Source organism: Lissotriton vulgaris, chromosome 12, assembly GCF_964263255.1.
Source record: "Lissotriton vulgaris chromosome 12, aLisVul1.2, whole genome shotgun sequence".
In the NCBI taxonomy this organism is placed as follows: domain Eukaryota; kingdom Metazoa; phylum Chordata; class Amphibia; order Caudata; family Salamandridae; genus Lissotriton; species Lissotriton vulgaris.
Window position 1 is genome coordinate 566543937 of NC_141700.1, and position 17916 is coordinate 566561852.

Below are 17916 nucleotides of genomic sequence, written 5' to 3' on the forward strand. Positions count from 1 at the left end.
CGCCACTGGAATCAAGCTGTCCTGGCTGAAAATGGCTGATAGCCAGAAACTGGTCCTAGGATGCTTGATTTCGGTCCAGGGAAGACATGGCTTGGCAGTTCGATCTGGACTGTTCCCATGAGGCACTGGGTCAAGACTGATTTGCATATGGCCATGTCTGAACTGGGGTGGCTTGGTGAGCAAAATAACGATGGATTAAACCCCGATCTGTGACTGGGGATGAATGTTTTGACATTGTGCAACATTCTGTCCATCATCTTGTGTGTTTTGCTGGTCACCCTATGTGGGAAGGGTATGCCCAGACGTGGGTCCCGTGCTGACTGTGCCACTGGAATCAAGCTAGCCTGGCTGAAGGATGGATTAAACCCAGATCTGTGACTGGGGGTGAATGTTTTGCCATTTGCAACATTCCGTCCATCACCTTGTGTGTTTTGCGGTTCTAAGTACCAAGTCAGACGTTTGGCTCGGCTCTGGCTCGACCTTTCCTGTTAGCTTGCTGGCTCCACTCCACTAACCTCTGTTTTCACCAGAACCTTCCAAGACACCCAGATCTTTGATTTATGGTGAAAAGAATGCATTGTTTTCCATACCCAAGGCCTAGTTGCTTCACACTTGTGCGGGAATGTGCTTAATGGATGATATTGGCAGGTTCCAAATGCCAGATGCCTGGTCGGTATGCGGGCTGGTAGGCCCGCGAAGGTATGTATATATGTATGTCTTGGACACGCCCATCCAGGCCCTCGAAGCGAAGTGGGGTGAGCGTCAGATATCTCATTTAATAAGGCAGGGGATCCAGGGGCCCGCCCGGGGCTCTGTATGACGCATAACTGCAGCCAGAAAGGGGACGGCGGTGGAGGCAGGAGGGGGGCGGGGGGCGAAGGGAGAGGGGCCCTGCACTATGAATAGTGCTGCAGTGTTATGGCTGTGGATTTTAATGGAATATCTACTTCTGCTCTATGGGAAAGGAGCTAAAAATAGCGCCGGTCGGTCTCGGAGGGCTGATCAGTCTGTGACAGTAACTGGAAGACACCGGAGCCCGGGCACAGCACTGCGGGGCTGCACCGGGGGGAGCACAGCCTGTGGCGCCCGGTTTTTATCCTGTTGGGTGTTTTTTTAGCGGGGATACTTTAGACCCTGCTGCAGAGACGCCGGTCTGGGCGCGCGCGTCTATAAATAACGCCGGCGCGAGGGATGCAGCATCCGAGGACCTGGGTACCGGGGATGCGGGAGGATGTAGCCGGGATGAGGCGCCGGTGTGTCCCAGCGGGTACCAGAGGACGGAGGACAGCGGCCAGAAGGTACGGCGCTCCGAATCAATGAACTATGTTAAAAACGCGTGCCTGTCCCGGTGTTTGCGATCCGGCCCGTGCCGGCTGGAGGGACTTTGGGGGTTGGCAAGCTAGGGGCGAGAAGCCGCGGATTTGGACTCGGCGCTTTGCGGTGCCGCTCAGAAAATGGGATGCCCTGGCTCGAGCCACTCCAGGGGATGGTGCTTGGCAGCAAGGTGGCATAGGCAGGGCTGCGGTCATACCTCTGCAGGCTGTGCCAGCTGCACCCAAGGTTAATACGGTACAGTGGCACCGCTTCCCGCCCTCTAGGAATCTGCTCGGCAATGCACATATTCTATAGATACCATCATTTGATGTGCTTGACTTGATTGTATAATGATCTATGTATGCATGCTCGTATGTCTGTAGGCATAGCGCTTCAACGCCTCCTCAAGGGCAGCTGGCGCTATATAAATGCAATTATAATGTAATATGTATCTATGTGTATAAAGAGAATATATAATTCATATGCAATCCTTCATTTGAACAAAAGTACACGTTCCTGACAGTGTATACAACACGAGCAGCCTAGCTGCACCCCTTTAGAGAGAGCCCTCTCCCTAGAACCAAGGCACCCACAGGAGCAGTGGGTAGTCAAACTCATATCATAGGGGGATCATGGTAGCATGTGTGTGTTTGTGCGCGCGCATGTGTGTGTACACAGAGAGAGAGACAGAGGTATCTTAATGAATGCATGCATCACATCCATGGATATAGGGAAACAGAGAGCTAGGTACAGCGATGGGTAGAACGATAGATTAACTGTCACTCACACAGCCCGTTAAAAGACAAGTGGTTAGATAGATAGATAGATAGATAGATAGATAGATAGATAGATAGATAGATAGATAGATAGATAGATAGATAGATAGATAGATAGATAGATAGATAGATAGATAGACAGATAGGCAAATAGATAGATAGATAGATAGGTTGATAGATAACATAAGGGCATATGGATTAAGTGACTGGTGGGTGGTAGACAGAATAATGGAGAAAGAAGGATAGATAGATAGATAGATAGATAGATAGATAGATAGATAGATAGATAGATAGATAGATAGATGGATGGATGGATGGATGGATGGATGGATGGATGGATGGATGGATGGATGGATGGATGGATGGATGGATGGATGGATGGATGGATGGATGGATGGATGGATGGATGGATGGATGGATGGATGGATAGATAGATAGATAGATAGATAGATAGATAGATAGATAGATAGATAGATAGATAACTGAATGACATATGGATGATGTGACCTGTTAGTGGGTAGAAAGAAGAACTAATGTACAGAACGAGAGATAGATAGACAGACAGATAGATAGATAGACAGACAGACACAGAGGTTTCATTAGCATCTCTTCTCTCTCGAGGGAACCCTTTGCTGCTGTCCTCTGCCGCGAGCCTCTTTCATTTCTCATTTCTCCACTGAGTTGGCACGTCATTCGAAAGCCCATGTAACCATCGTTTTCACAGTGCTGTAATGCATCATGTTCCTGCCCTAAATCTGTAGGGCTATATTTGGTCCTGTGTTGTCAGATTGCTCAGTAATAAGAGAGAGTCATGCATGTACACGTTGTCAGATGCGTTGTTATCTAACTGATCATATATTTACATAGAATAAAACCGAAATTCGACCTCTGAGCAGTTAGATGAAAAATGGAAGCGCTTGGAATGGAATCTCCCCTGATGTGTCCAGGGGCGCGAGCCCTATTTTTAGCAAAGCGTTTACAGGGAAAACAGAGGGGTCCTGGACTGAGAGGCAAATGCTTTTTAAATATATGTGGGTCTGACCCCCTGTTCAGCTCTCTTTGCTTCGATTGTTTTAATATCAATCATGGGGGATTTGTACATACATGAATGAGTGCATGAAAAAAGCATGTACTTGCACAGGTATGTAACGCTGCAGTCGTTTCCACTTAAATCCAATGTTGAGGGTAATCTGTTGAAACTGACTTTCTGTTTGAAAAGTAAACTTTACCAGCAGCTCATTTTAATTTTATTTGAAAATCTAGGCACCACGCCTCATAAGTAAAGTTGTCCCTCGAGGCCCACCATAATTGTTGTTATTTATATCGAATTTAATGTTAACCTTTTATTCAAGCTCAGATTTATTAAAGCCTGATTCCACTCTCACGAAATGTCTAGAAAAGAGCCGGGCGCTGCAAGCAGAGCTCTTGCGAAGGCGCTCGCAATACCACACTAACCTTACGCTGCTTTGTGTGCAACCCTAAAGGAGTAAAACCTGTGCATGTTTTTATTAATAGGACAAGTGTATCGTGCCCGTTCCTTTATGTGCCCTGCTCTTTATGCCGTAGGCCCCGTCAATGGAGACATTATTCCCCCTACTTTACCTCTATGGTTGCATCCACCCCTCACTACCTCTAATAAATATTAATCTGTCCCTTACCTCTATGAATATATTAATCTGTCCCATTCCTCTATGATTATATTAATCTGTCCCTTACCTCTATGAATATATTCATCTGTCCCTTACCTATATGATTATATTAATCTGTCCCATTCCTCTATGATTATATTAATCTGTCCCATTCCTCTATGAATACATTCATCTGTCCCTTACCTCTATGAATATATTCATCTGTCCCTTACCTCTATGAATACAATCATCTGTCCCTTACCTCTTTGATTATATTCATCTCTCCCTTACCTCTATGAATATATTCTTCTGTGCCTTACCTCTATGATTATATTCATCTGTTCCTTACCTCTAAAAATATATTCACCTGTCCCTTACCACTATGAATATATTCACCTGTCCCTTACCTCTATGAATATATTCATCTGTCCCTTACCTCTATATATTCATCTGTCCCTTACCTCTATGATTATTTTCATCTGTCCCTTTCCTCTATGATTATACTCATCCGTTCCTTACCTCTATCAATATATTCATCTGTCCCTTACATCTATGATAATATTCATCTGTCCCTTACCTCTATGATTATACTCATCTGTCCCTTAGCTCTAAGAATGTATTCATCTGTCCCTTACCTCTATGATTATACTCATCTGTCCCTTACCTCTAAGAATGTATTCATCTGTCCCTTACCTCTATGAATATATTCATCTGTCTCTTACCTCTATGAATATATTCATCTGTCCCTTACCTATATGATTATATTCATCCACCCCTTACCACTATGATTATATTCATCGGTCCCTTACCTCTATGATTATATTCATCCGCCCCTTACCTCTGAGAATGTATTCATCTGTCCCATACCTCTATGAATATATTGATCTGTCCATTACCTCTATGATTATATTCATCTGTCCCTTGCCTATATGATTATATTCATCCACCCCTTACCTCTATGAATATATTTATCTGTCCCTTACCTCTATGATTATACTCATCTGTCCCTTACCTCTAAGAATGAATTCATCTGTCCCTTACCTCTATGAATATATTCATTTGTCTCTTACCTCTATGAATATATTCATCTGTCCCTTACCTATATGATTATATTCATCCACCCCTTACCTCTATGAATATATTCATCTGTCCCTTACCTCTATGATAATATTCATCTGTCCCTTACCTCTATGAATATATTCATCTGTCCTTTACCTCTATGATTATACTCATCTGTCCCTTACCTCTATGATTATACTGATCTCTCCCTTACCTCTATGAATGTATTCATCTGTCCCTTACCTCTATGATTATACTCATCTATCCCTTACCTCTAAGAATGTATTCATCTGTCCCTTTCCTCTATGATTATATTCATCTGTCCCTTACCTCTATGGTTATATTCATCCGCCCCTTACCTCTATGAATATATTTATCTGTCCCTTACCTCTATACATATATTCACCTGTCCCTTACCTCTATGATTCTACTCACCTGTCCCTTACCTCTATGAATATATTCATCTGTCCCTTACCCCTATGATTATATTCATCTGTCCCTTACCTCTATGAATATATTCATCCGCCCCTTACCTCTATGAATATATTTATCTGTCCCTTACCTCTATACATATATTCACCTGTCCCTTACCTCTATGATTCTACTCATCTGTCCCTTACCTCTATGAATATATTAATCTGTCCCTTACCTCTTTGATTATATTCATCTCTCCCTTACATTTATGATTATATTCATCTGTCCCTTACCTATATGATTATATTCATCCACCCCTTACCGCTATGATTATAATAATCTGTCCCATTCCTCTATGATTATACTCATCTGTCCCTTGCCTATATGATTATATTCATCTGTCCATTACCTATATGATTATATTCATCCACCCCTTACTGCTATGATTATATTCATCTGTACCTTACCTCTATGGTTATATTCATCCACCCCTTACCTCTATGAATATATTCATCTGTCCCTTACATCTATACATATATTCATCTGTCCCTTACCTCTATGATTATACTCATCTGTCCCTTACCTCTATGAATATATTGATCTGTCCATTACCTCTATGATTATATTCATCTGTCCCTTACCTCTATGATTACACTCATCTGTCCCTTACATCTATGATTATATTAATCTGTCCCTTACCTCTGATTATTTTCACCGGTCCCTTACCTCTGATCATATTCATCTGTCCCTTGCCTCTGATTATATTCATCTGTCCCTTACCTCTATGAATATATTCATCTGTCCCTTACCTCTATGATTATACTCATCTGTCCCTTGCCTATATGATTATACTCATCTATCCCTTACCTCTATGAATACATTCATCTGTCCCTTACCTCTATTAATATATTCATCTGTCCCTTACCTCTGTGATTATATTCATCTGTCCCTTACCTCTATGATTACACTCATCTGTCCCTTACCTCTATGATTATATTAATCTGTCCCTTACCTCTGATTATATTCACCTGTCCCTTACCTTTGATTATATTCATCTGTCCTTTACCTCTGATTATATTCATCTGTCCCTTACCTCTATGAATATATTCATCTGTCCCTTACCTCTATGATTATATTCATCTGTCCTTTAAATCTTTGATTATATTCATCTCTCCCTTACCTCTATGAATACACTCATCTGTCCCTTACCTCTTTGATTATATTCACCTCTCCCTTACCTCTATGAATATATTCATCTGTCCCTTAACTCTATGATTATAATCATCTGTCCCTTACCTCTATGAATGCATTCATCTGTCCCTTACCTCTTTGATTATATTCATCTCTCCCTTACCTCTATGAATATATTCATCTGTCCCTTACCTCTATGATTATATTCATCTGTCTCTTACCTCTATGAATATATTCATCTGTCCCTTACCTCTATGATTATACTCATCTGTCCCTTACCTCTATGATTATACTCATCTGTCCCTTACCTCTATGAATATATTCATCGGTCCTTTACCTCTATGAATATATTCATCTGTCCCTTACCTCTATGAATATATCCATCTGTCCCTTACCTCTATGATTATATTCATCTGTCCCTTACCTCTATGAATATATTCATCTGTCCTTTAAATCTTTGATTATATTAATCTCTCCCTTACCTTTATGAATACATTCATCTGTCCCTTACCTCTTTCATTATATTCACCTCTCCCTTACCTCTATGAATATATTCATCTGTCCCTTAACTCTATGATTATACTCATCTGTCCCTTACCTCTATGAATATATTCATCTGTCCCTTACCTCTTTGATTATATTCATCTCTCCCTTACCTCTATGAATATATTCATCTGTCCCTTAACTCTATGATTATATTCATTTGTCTCTTACCTCTATGAACATATTCATCTGTCCCTTACCTCTATGAATATATTCATCTGTCCCTTACCTCTAAGATTATACTCATCTGTCCCTTACCTCTATGAATATATTCATCGGTCCTTTACCTCTATGAATATATTAATCTGTCCCTTACCTCTATGAATATATTCATTTGTCCCTTACCTCTATGATTATATTCATCTATCCCTTTTCTCAATGATTATATTAATCTGTCCCTTACCTCTAAGAATTTATTCATCTGTCCCTTACCTCTATGATTATATTCAACTGTCCATACCTCTACGAATATATTCATCTGTCCCTTACCTCTATATATTCATCTGTCCCTTACCTCTATGATTATTTTCATCTGTCCCTTTCCTCTATGATTATACTCATCCGTTCCTTACCTCTATCAATATATTCATCTGTCCCTTACATCTATGATAATATTCATCTGTCCCTTACCTCTATGATTATACTCATCTGTCCCTTAGCTCTAAGAATGTATTCATCTGTCCCTTACCTCTATGATTATACTCATCTGTCCCTTACCTCTAAGAATGTATTCATCTGTCCCTTACCTCTATGAATATATTCATCTGTCTCTTACCTCTATGAATATATTCATCTGTCCCTTACCTATATGATTATATTCATCCACCCCTTACCACTATGATTATATTCATCGGTCCCTTACCTCTATGATTATATTCATCCGCCCCTTACCTCTGAGAATGTATTCATCTGTCCCATACCTCTATGAATATATTGATCTGTCCATTACCTCTATGATTATATTCATCTGTCCCTTGCCTATATGATTATATTCATCCACCCCTTACCTCTATGAATATATTTATCTGTCCCTTACCTCTATGATTATACTCATCTGTCCCTTACCTCTAAGAATGAATTCATCTGTCCCTTACCTCTATGAATATATTCATTTGTCTCTTACCTCTATGAATATATTCATCTGTCCCTTACCTATATGATTATATTCATCCACCCCTTACCTCTATGAATATATTCATCTGTCCCTTACCTCTATGATAATATTCATCTGTCCCTTACCTCTATGAATATATTCATCTGTCCTTTACCTCTATGATTATACTCATCTGTCCCTTACCTCTATGATTATACTGATCTCTCCCTTACCTCTATGAATGTATTCATCTGTCCCTTACCTCTATGATTATACTCATCTATCCCTTACCTCTAAGAATGTATTCATCTGTCCCTTTCCTCTATGATTATATTCATCTGTCCCTTACCTCTATGGTTATATTCATCCGCCCCTTACCTCTATGAATATATTTATCTGTCCCTTACCTCTATACATATATTCACCTGTCCCTTACCTCTATGATTCTACTCACCTGTCCCTTACCTCTATGAATATATTCATCTGTCCCTTACCCCTATGATTATATTCATCTGTCCCTTACCTCTATGAATATATTCATCCGCCCCTTACCTCTATGAATATATTTATCTGTCCCTTACCTCTATACATATATTCACCTGTCCCTTACCTCTATGATTCTACTCATCTGTCCCTTACCTCTATGAATATATTAATCTGTCCCTTACCTCTTTGATTATATTCATCTCTCCCTTACATTTATGATTATATTCATCTGTCCCTTACCTATATGATTATATTCATCCACCCCTTACCGCTATGATTATAATAATCTGTCCCATTCCTCTATGATTATACTCATCTGTCCCTTGCCTATATGATTATATTCATCTGTCCATTACCTATATGATTATATTCATCCACCCCATACTGCTATGATTATATTCATCTGTACCTTACCTCTATGGTTATATTCATCCACCCCTTACCTCTATGAATATATTCATCTGTCCCTTACATCTATACATATATTCATCTGTCCCTTACCTCTATGATTATACTCATCTGTCCCTTACCTCTATGAATATATTGATCTGTCCATTACCTCTATGATTATATTCATCTGTCCCTTACCTCTATGATTACACTCATCTGTCCCTTACATCTATGATTATATTAATCTGTCCCTTACCTCTGATTATTTTCACCGGTCCCTTACCTCTGATCATATTCATCTGTCCCTTGCCTCTGATTATATTCATCTGTCCCTTACCTCTATGAATATATTCATCTGTCCCTTACCTCTATGATTATACTCATCTGTCCCTTGCCTATATGATTATACTCATCTATCCCTTACCTCTATGAATACATTCATCTGTCCCTTACCTCTATTAATATATTCATCTGTCCCTTACCTCTGTGATTATATTCATCTGTCCCTTACCTCTATGATTACACTCATCTGTCCGTTACCTCTATGATTATATTAATCTGTCCCTTACCTCTGATTATATTCACCTGTCCCTTACCTTTGATTATATTCATCTGTCCTTTACCTCTGATTATATTCATCTGTCCCTTACCTCTATGAATATATTCATCTGTCCCTTACCTCTATGATTATATTCATCTGTCCCTTACCTCTTTGATTATATTCACCTCTCCCTTACCTCTATGAATATATTCATCTGTCCCTTAACTCTATGATTATAATCATCTGTCCCTTACCTCTATGAATGTATTCATCTGTCCCTTACCTCTTTGATTATATTCATCTCTCCCTTACCTCTATGAATATATTCATCTGTCCCTTACCTCTATGATTATATTCATCTGTCTCTTACCTCTATGAATATATTCATCTGTCCCTTACCTCTATGATTATACTCATCTGTCCCTTACCTCTATGATTATACTCATCTGTCCCTTACCTCTATGAATATATTCATCGGTCCTTTACCTCTATGAATATATTCATCTGTCCCTTACCTCTATGAATATATCCATCTGTCCCTTACCTCTATGATTATATTCATCTGTCCCTTACCTCTATGAATATATTCATCTGTCCTTTAAATCTTTGATTATATTAATCTCTCCCTTACCTCTATGAATACATTCATCTGTCCCTTACCTCTTTGATTATATTCACCTCTCCCTTACCTCTATGAATATATTCATCTGTCCCTTAACTCTATGATTATACTCATCTGTCCCTTACCTCTATGAATATATTAATCTGTCCCTTACCTCTTTGATTATATTCATCTCTCCCTTACCTCTATGAATATATTCATCTGTCCCTTAACTCTATGATTATATTCATTTGTCTCTTACCTCTATGAACATATTCATCTGTCCCTTACCTCTATGATTATACTCATCTGTCCCTTACCTCTAAGATTATACTCATCTGTCCCTTACCTCTATGAATATATTCATCGGTCCTTTACCTCTATGAATATATTAATCTGTCCCTTACCTCTATGAATATATTCATCTGTCCCTTACCTCTATGATTATATTCATCTATCCCTTTTCTCAATGATTATATTAATCTGTCCCTTACCTCTAAGAATTTATTCATCTGTCCCTTACCTCTATGATTATATTCAACTGTCCATACCTCTACGAATATATTCATCTGTCCCTTACCTCTATGAATATATTTATCGGTTCCTAACCTCTATGATTATACTCATCTGTCCCTTACCTCTATGAATATATTCATCTGTCCCTTACCTCTATGGTTATATTCATCTGCCCCTTACCTCTGATTGTAGTCATCTGTCTCGTATCTCTAAGAATGTATTCATCTGTCCCTTACCTCTATGATTATATTAATCTGTCCCTTACCTCTAGGAATTTATTCATCTGTCCCTTACCTCTATGATTAAATTCACTTGTCCATACCTCTATGAATATATTTATCTGTCCCTTACCTCTATAATTATATTCATCGGTTCCTAACCTCTATGATTATACTCATCTGTCCCTTACCTCTATGAATATATTCATCTGTCCCTTACCTCTATGAATATATTCATCTGTCCCTTACCTCTGATTGTAGTCATCTGTCCCTTATCTCTAAGAATGTATTCATCTGCTTTCCCTTACCTCTATGATTATTCTCATCTGTCCCTTACCTCTATGAATATATTCAACTGTCCCTTACCTCTAAGAATGTATTAATCTGTCCCTTACCTCTGTAAATATATTCATCTGTCCCTTACCTCTAAGAATATATTCATCTGTCCCTTACCTCTATGATTATACTCATCTGTCCCTTGCCTCTATGATTATACTCATCTGTCCCTTACCTCTATGAATACATTCATCTGTCCCTTACCTCTATTAATATATTCATCTGTCCCTTACCTCTGTGATTATATTAATCTGTCCCTTGCCTCTATGATTATACTCATCTGTCCCTTACCTCTATGAATACATTCATCTGCCCCTTACCTCTATGGTTATATTCATCCACCCCTTACCTCTATGAATATATTCATCTGTCCCTTACATCTATACATATATTCATCTGTCCCTTACCTCTATGATTATACTCATCTGTCCCTTACCTCTATGAATATATTGATCTGTCCCTTACCTCTATGATTATATTCATCTGTCCCTTACCTCTATGATTACACTCATCTGTCCCTTACATCTATGATTATATTAATCTGTCCCTTACCTCTGATTATATTCACCGGTCCCTTACCTCTGATCATATTCATCTGTCCCTTGCCTCTGATTATATTCATCTGTCCCTTGCCTCTATGATTATACTCATCTGTCCCTTACCTCTATGAATACATTCATCTGTCCCTTACCTCTATGGTTATATTCATCCACCCCTTACCTCTATGAATATATTCATCTGTCCCTTACATCTATACATATATTCATCTGTCCCTTACCTCTATGATTATACTCATCTGTCCCTTACCTCTATGAATATATTGATATGTCCCTTACCTCTATGATTATATTCATCTGTCCCTTACCTCTATGATTACACTCATCTGTCCCTTACATCTATGATTATATTAATCTGTCCCTTACCTCTGATTATATTCACCGGTCCCTTACATCTGATCATATTCATCTGTCCCTTGCCTCTGATTATATTCATCTGTCCCTTACCTCTATGAATATATTCATCTGTCCCTTACCTCTGTGATTATATTCATCTGTCCCTTGCCTCTATGATTATACTCATCTGTCCTTTACCTCTATGAATACATTCATCTGTCCCTTACCTCTATTAATATATTCATCTGTCCCTTACCTCTGTGATTATATTTATCTGTCCCTTGCCTCTATGATTATACTCATCTGTCCCTTACCTCTATGAATACATTTATCTGTCCCTTACCTCTATTAATATATTCATCTGTCCCTTACCTCTGTGATTATATTCATCTGTCCCTTACCTCTATGATTACATTCATCTGTCCCTTACCTCTATGATTATATTAATCTGTCCCTTACCTCTGATTATATTCACCTGTCCCTTACCTCTGATTATATTCATCTGTCCCTTACCTCTATGAATATATTCATCTGTCCCTTACCTCTATGATTATATTCATCTGTCCTTTAAATCTTGGATTATATTCATCTCTCCCTTACCTCTATGAATACATTCATCTGTCCCTTACCTCTTTGATTATATTCACCTCTCCCTTACCTCTATGAATATATTCATCTGTCCCTTAACTCTATGATTATACTCCTCTGTCCCTTACCTCTATGAATATATTCATCTGTCCCTTACCTCTTTGATTATATTCATCTCTCCCTTACCTCTATGAATATATTCATCTGTCCCTTACCTCTATGATTATATTCATCTGTCTCTTACCTCTATGAATATATTCATCTGTCCCTTACCTCTATGATTATACTCATCTGTCCCTTACCTCTATGATTATACTCATCTGTCCCTTACCTCTATGAATATATTCATCGGTCCTTTACCTCTATGAATATATTCATCTGTCCCTTACCTCTATGAATATATCCATCTGTCCCTTACATCTATGATTATATTCATCTGTCCCTTACCTCTATGAATATATTCATCTGTCCTTTAAATCTTTGATTATACTCATCTGTCCCTTGCCTCTATGAATACATTCATCTGTCGGTTACCTCTTTGATTATATTCACCTCTCCCTTACCTCTATGAATATATTCATCTGTCCCTTACCTCTGTGATTATACTCATCTGTCCCTTACCTCTATGATTACACTCATCTGTCCCTTACCTCTATGATTATATTAATCTGTCCCTTACCTCTGATTATATTCACCTGTCCCTTACCTTTGATTATATTCATCTGTCCTTTACCTCTGATTATATTCATCTGTCCCTTACCTCTATGAATATATTCATCTGTCCCTTACCTCTATGATTATATTCATCTGTCCTTTAAATCTTTGATTATATTCATCTCTCCCTTACCTCTATGAATACATTCATCTGTCCCTTACCTCTTTGATTATATTCACCTCTCCTTTACCTCTATGAATATATTCATCTGTCCCTTAACTCTATGATTATACTCATCTGTCCCTTACCTCTATGAATGTATTCATCTGTCCCTTACCTCTTTGATTATATTCATCTCTCCCTTACCTCTATGAATATATTCATCTGTCCCTTACCTCTATGATTATATTCATCTGTCCCTTACCTCTATGAATATATTCATCTGTCCCTTACCTCTATGATTATACTCATCTGTCCCTTACCTCTATGATTATACTCATCTGTCCCTTACCTCTATGAATATATTCATCGGTCCTTTACCTCTATGAATATATTCATCTGTCCCTTACCTCTATGAATATATCCATCTGTCCCTTACCTCTATGATTATATTCATCTGTCCCTTACCTCTATGAATATATTCATCTGTCCTTTAAATCTTTGATTATATTCATCTGTCCCTTACCTCTATGAATATATTCATCGGTCCTTTACCTCTATGATTATATTCATCTGTCCCTTACCTCTATGAATATATCCATCTGTCCCTTACATCTATGATTATATTCATCTGTCCCTTACCTCTATGAATATATTCATCTGTCCTTTAAATCTTTGATTATACTCATCTGTCCCTTGCCTCTATGAATACATTCATCTGTCGGTTACCTCTTTGATTATATTCACCTCTCCCTTACCTCTATGAATATATTCATCTGTCCCTTACCTCTGTGATTATACTCATCTGTCCCTTACCTCTATGATTACACTCATCTGTCCCTTACCTCTATGATTATATTAATCTGTCCCTTACCTCTGATTATATTCACCTGTCCCTTACCTTTGATTATATTCATCTGTCCTTTACCTCTGATTATATTCATCTGTCCCTTACCTCTATGAATATATTCATCTGTCCCTTACCTCTATGATTATATTCATCTGTCCTTTAAATCTTTGATTATATTCATCTCTCCCTTACCTCTATGAATACATTCATCTGTCCCTTACCTCTTTGATTATATTCACCTCTCCTTTACCTCTATGAATATATTCATCTGTCCCTTAACTCTATGATTATACTCATCTGTCCCTTACCTCTATGAATGTATTCATCTGTCCCTTACCTCTTTGATTATATTCATCTCTCCCTTACCTCTATGAATATATTCATCTGTCCCTTACCTCTATGATTATATTCATCTGTCCCTTACCTCTATGAATATATTCATCTGCCCCTTACCTCTATGATTATACTCATCTGTCCCTTACCTCTATGATTATACTCATCTGTCCCTTACCTCTATGAATATATTCATCGGTCCTTTACCTCTATGAATATATTCATCTGTCCCTTACCTCTATGAATATATCCATCTGTCCCTTACCTCTATGATTATATTCATCTGTCCCTTACCTCTATGAATATATTCATCTGTCCTTTAAATCTTTGATTATACTCATCTGTCCCTTACCTCTATGAATATATTCATCGGTCCTTTACCTCTATGATTATATTCATCTGTCCCTTACCTCTATGAATATATTCATCTGTCCCTTAACTCTATGATTATACTCATCTGTCCCTTACCTCTATGAATATATTCATCTGTCCCTTACCTCTTTGATTATATTCATCTGTCCCTTACCTCTATGAATATATTCATCTGTCCCTTAACTCTATGATTATACTCATCTGTCCCTTACCTCTATGAATATATTCATCTGTCCCTTACCTCTTTGATTATATTCATCTCTCCCTTACCTCTATGAATATATTCATCTGTCCCTTAACTCTATGATTATATTCATTTGTCTCTTACCTCTATGAACATATTCATCTGTCCCTTACCTCTATGATTATACTCATCTGTCCCTTACCTCTAAGATTATACTCATCTGTCCCTTACCTCTATGAATATATTCATCGGTCCTTTACCTCTATGAATATATTAATCTGTCCCTTACCTCTATGAATATATTCATCTGTCCCTTACCTCTATGATTATATTCATCTGTCCCTTTTCTCAATGATTATATTAATCTGTCCCTTACCTCTAAGAATTTATTCATCTGTCCCTTACCTCTATGATTATATTCAACTGTCCATACCTCTACGCATATATTCATCTGTCCCTTACCTCTATGAATATATTTATCGGTTCCTAACCTCTATGATTATACTCATCTGTCCCTTACCTCTATGAATATATTCATCTGTCCCTTACCTCTATGGTTATATTCATCTGCCCCTTACCTCTGATTGTAGTCATCTGTCTCGTATCTCTAAGAATGTATTCATCTGTCCCTTACCTCTATGATTATATTAATCTGTCCCTTACCTCTAGGAATTTATTCATCTGTCCCTTACCTCTATGATTAAATTCACTTGTCCATACCTCTATGAATATATTTATCTGTCCCTTACCTCTATGAATATATTCATCAGTTCCTAACCTCTATGATTATACTCATCTGTCCCTTACCTCTATGAATATATTGATCTGTCCCTTACCTCTATGATTATATTCATCTGTCCCTTACCTCTGATTGTAGTCATCTGTCCCTTATCTCTAAGAATATATTCATCTGCTTTCCCTTACCTCTATGATTATTCTCATCTGTCCCTTACCTCTATGAATATATTCAACTGTCCCTTACCTCTAAGAATGTATTCATCTGTCCCTTACCTCTATAAATATATTCATCTGTCCCTTACCTCTAAGAATATATTCATCTGTCCCTTACCTCTATGATTATACTCATCTGTCCCTTGCCTCTATGATTATACTCATCTGTCCCTTACCTCTATGAATACATTCATCTGTCCCTTACCTCTATTAATATATTCATCTGTCCCTTACCTCTGTGATTATATTCATCTGTCCCTTGCCTCTATGATTATACTCATCTGTCCCTTACCTCTATGATTATACTCATCTGTCCCTTACCTCTATGAATATATTGATCTGTCCCTTACCTCTATGATTATATTCATCTGTCCCTTACCTCTATGATTACACTCATCTGTCCCTTACATCTATGATTATATTAATCTGTCCCTTACCTCTGATTATATTCACCGGTCCCTTACCTCTGATCATATTCATCTGTCCCTTGCCTCTGATTATATTCATCTGTCCCTTACCTCTATGAATATATTCATCTGTCCCTTACCTCTGTGATTATATTCATCTGTCCCTTGCCTCTATGATTATACTCATCTGTCCCTTACCTCTATGAATACATTCATCTGTCCCTTACCTCTATTAATATATTCATCTGTCCCTTACCTATGTGATTATATTCATCTGTCCCTTGCCTCTATGATTATACTCATCTGTCCCTTACCTCTATGAATACATTCATCTGTCCCTTACCTCTATTAATATATTCATCTGTCCCTTACCTCTGTGATTATATTCATCTGTCCCTTACCTCTATGATTACACTCATCTGTCCCTTACCTCTATGATTATATTAATCTGTCCCTTACCTCTGATTATATTCACCTGTCCCTTACCTTTGATTATATTCATCTGTCCTTTACCTCTGATTATATTCATCTGTCCCTTACCTCTATGAATATATTCATCTGTCCCTTACCTCTATGATTATATTCATCTGTCCTTTAAATCTTTGATTATATTCATCTCTCCCTTACCTCTATGAATACATTCATCTGTCCCTTACCTCTTTGATTATATTCACCTCTCCCTTACCTCTATGAATATATTCATCTGTCCCTTACCTCTATGAATATATTCATCTGTCCCTTACCTCTTTGATTATATTCATCTCTCCCTTACCTCTATGAATATATTCATCTGTCCCTTACCTCTATGATTATATTCATCTGTCTCTTACCTCTATGAATATATTCATCTGTCCCTTACCTCTATGATTATACTCATCTGTCCCTTACCTCTATGATTATACTCATCTGTCCCTTACCTCTATGAATATATTCATCAGTCCTTTACCTCTATGAATATATTCATCTGTCCCTTACCTCTATGAATATATCCATCTGTCCCTTACATCTATGATTATATTCATCTGTCCCTTACCTCTATGAATATATTCATCTGTCCTTTAAATATTTGATTATATTCATCTCTCCCTTACCTCTATGAATACATTCATCTGTCCCTTACCTCTTTGATTATATTCACCTCTCCCTTACCTCTATGAATTTATTCATCTGTCCTCAACTCTATGATTATACTCATCTGTCCCTTACCTCTAAGAATGTATTCATCTTTCCCTTACCTCTATGATTATATTCAACTGTCCATACCTCTACGAATATATTCATCTGTCCCTTACCTCTATGAATATATTTATCGGTTCCTAACCTCTATGATTATACTCATCTGTCCCTTACCTCTATGAATATATTCATCTGTCCCTTACCTCTATGATTATATTAATCTGTCCCTTACCTCTAGGAAT

The 17916-nt window shown here is 37.8% G+C and overlaps 1 protein-coding gene across 1 annotated transcript in view; it reads left to right on the forward strand.

The window, feature by feature from the left end:
* Window positions 1-1131: 1131 nt before the first annotated feature.
* The window catches only part of ANKRD34A (ankyrin repeat domain 34A), a 229500-nt gene continuing 212715 nt past the window's right edge, over window positions 1132-17916 (forward strand). Inside the window, exon 1 of the mRNA XM_086946497.1 lies at window positions 1132-1298. The gene's annotated coding sequence lies outside the window, so the exon portion shown is untranslated. The remainder of the gene's footprint in view (window positions 1299-17916) is intronic.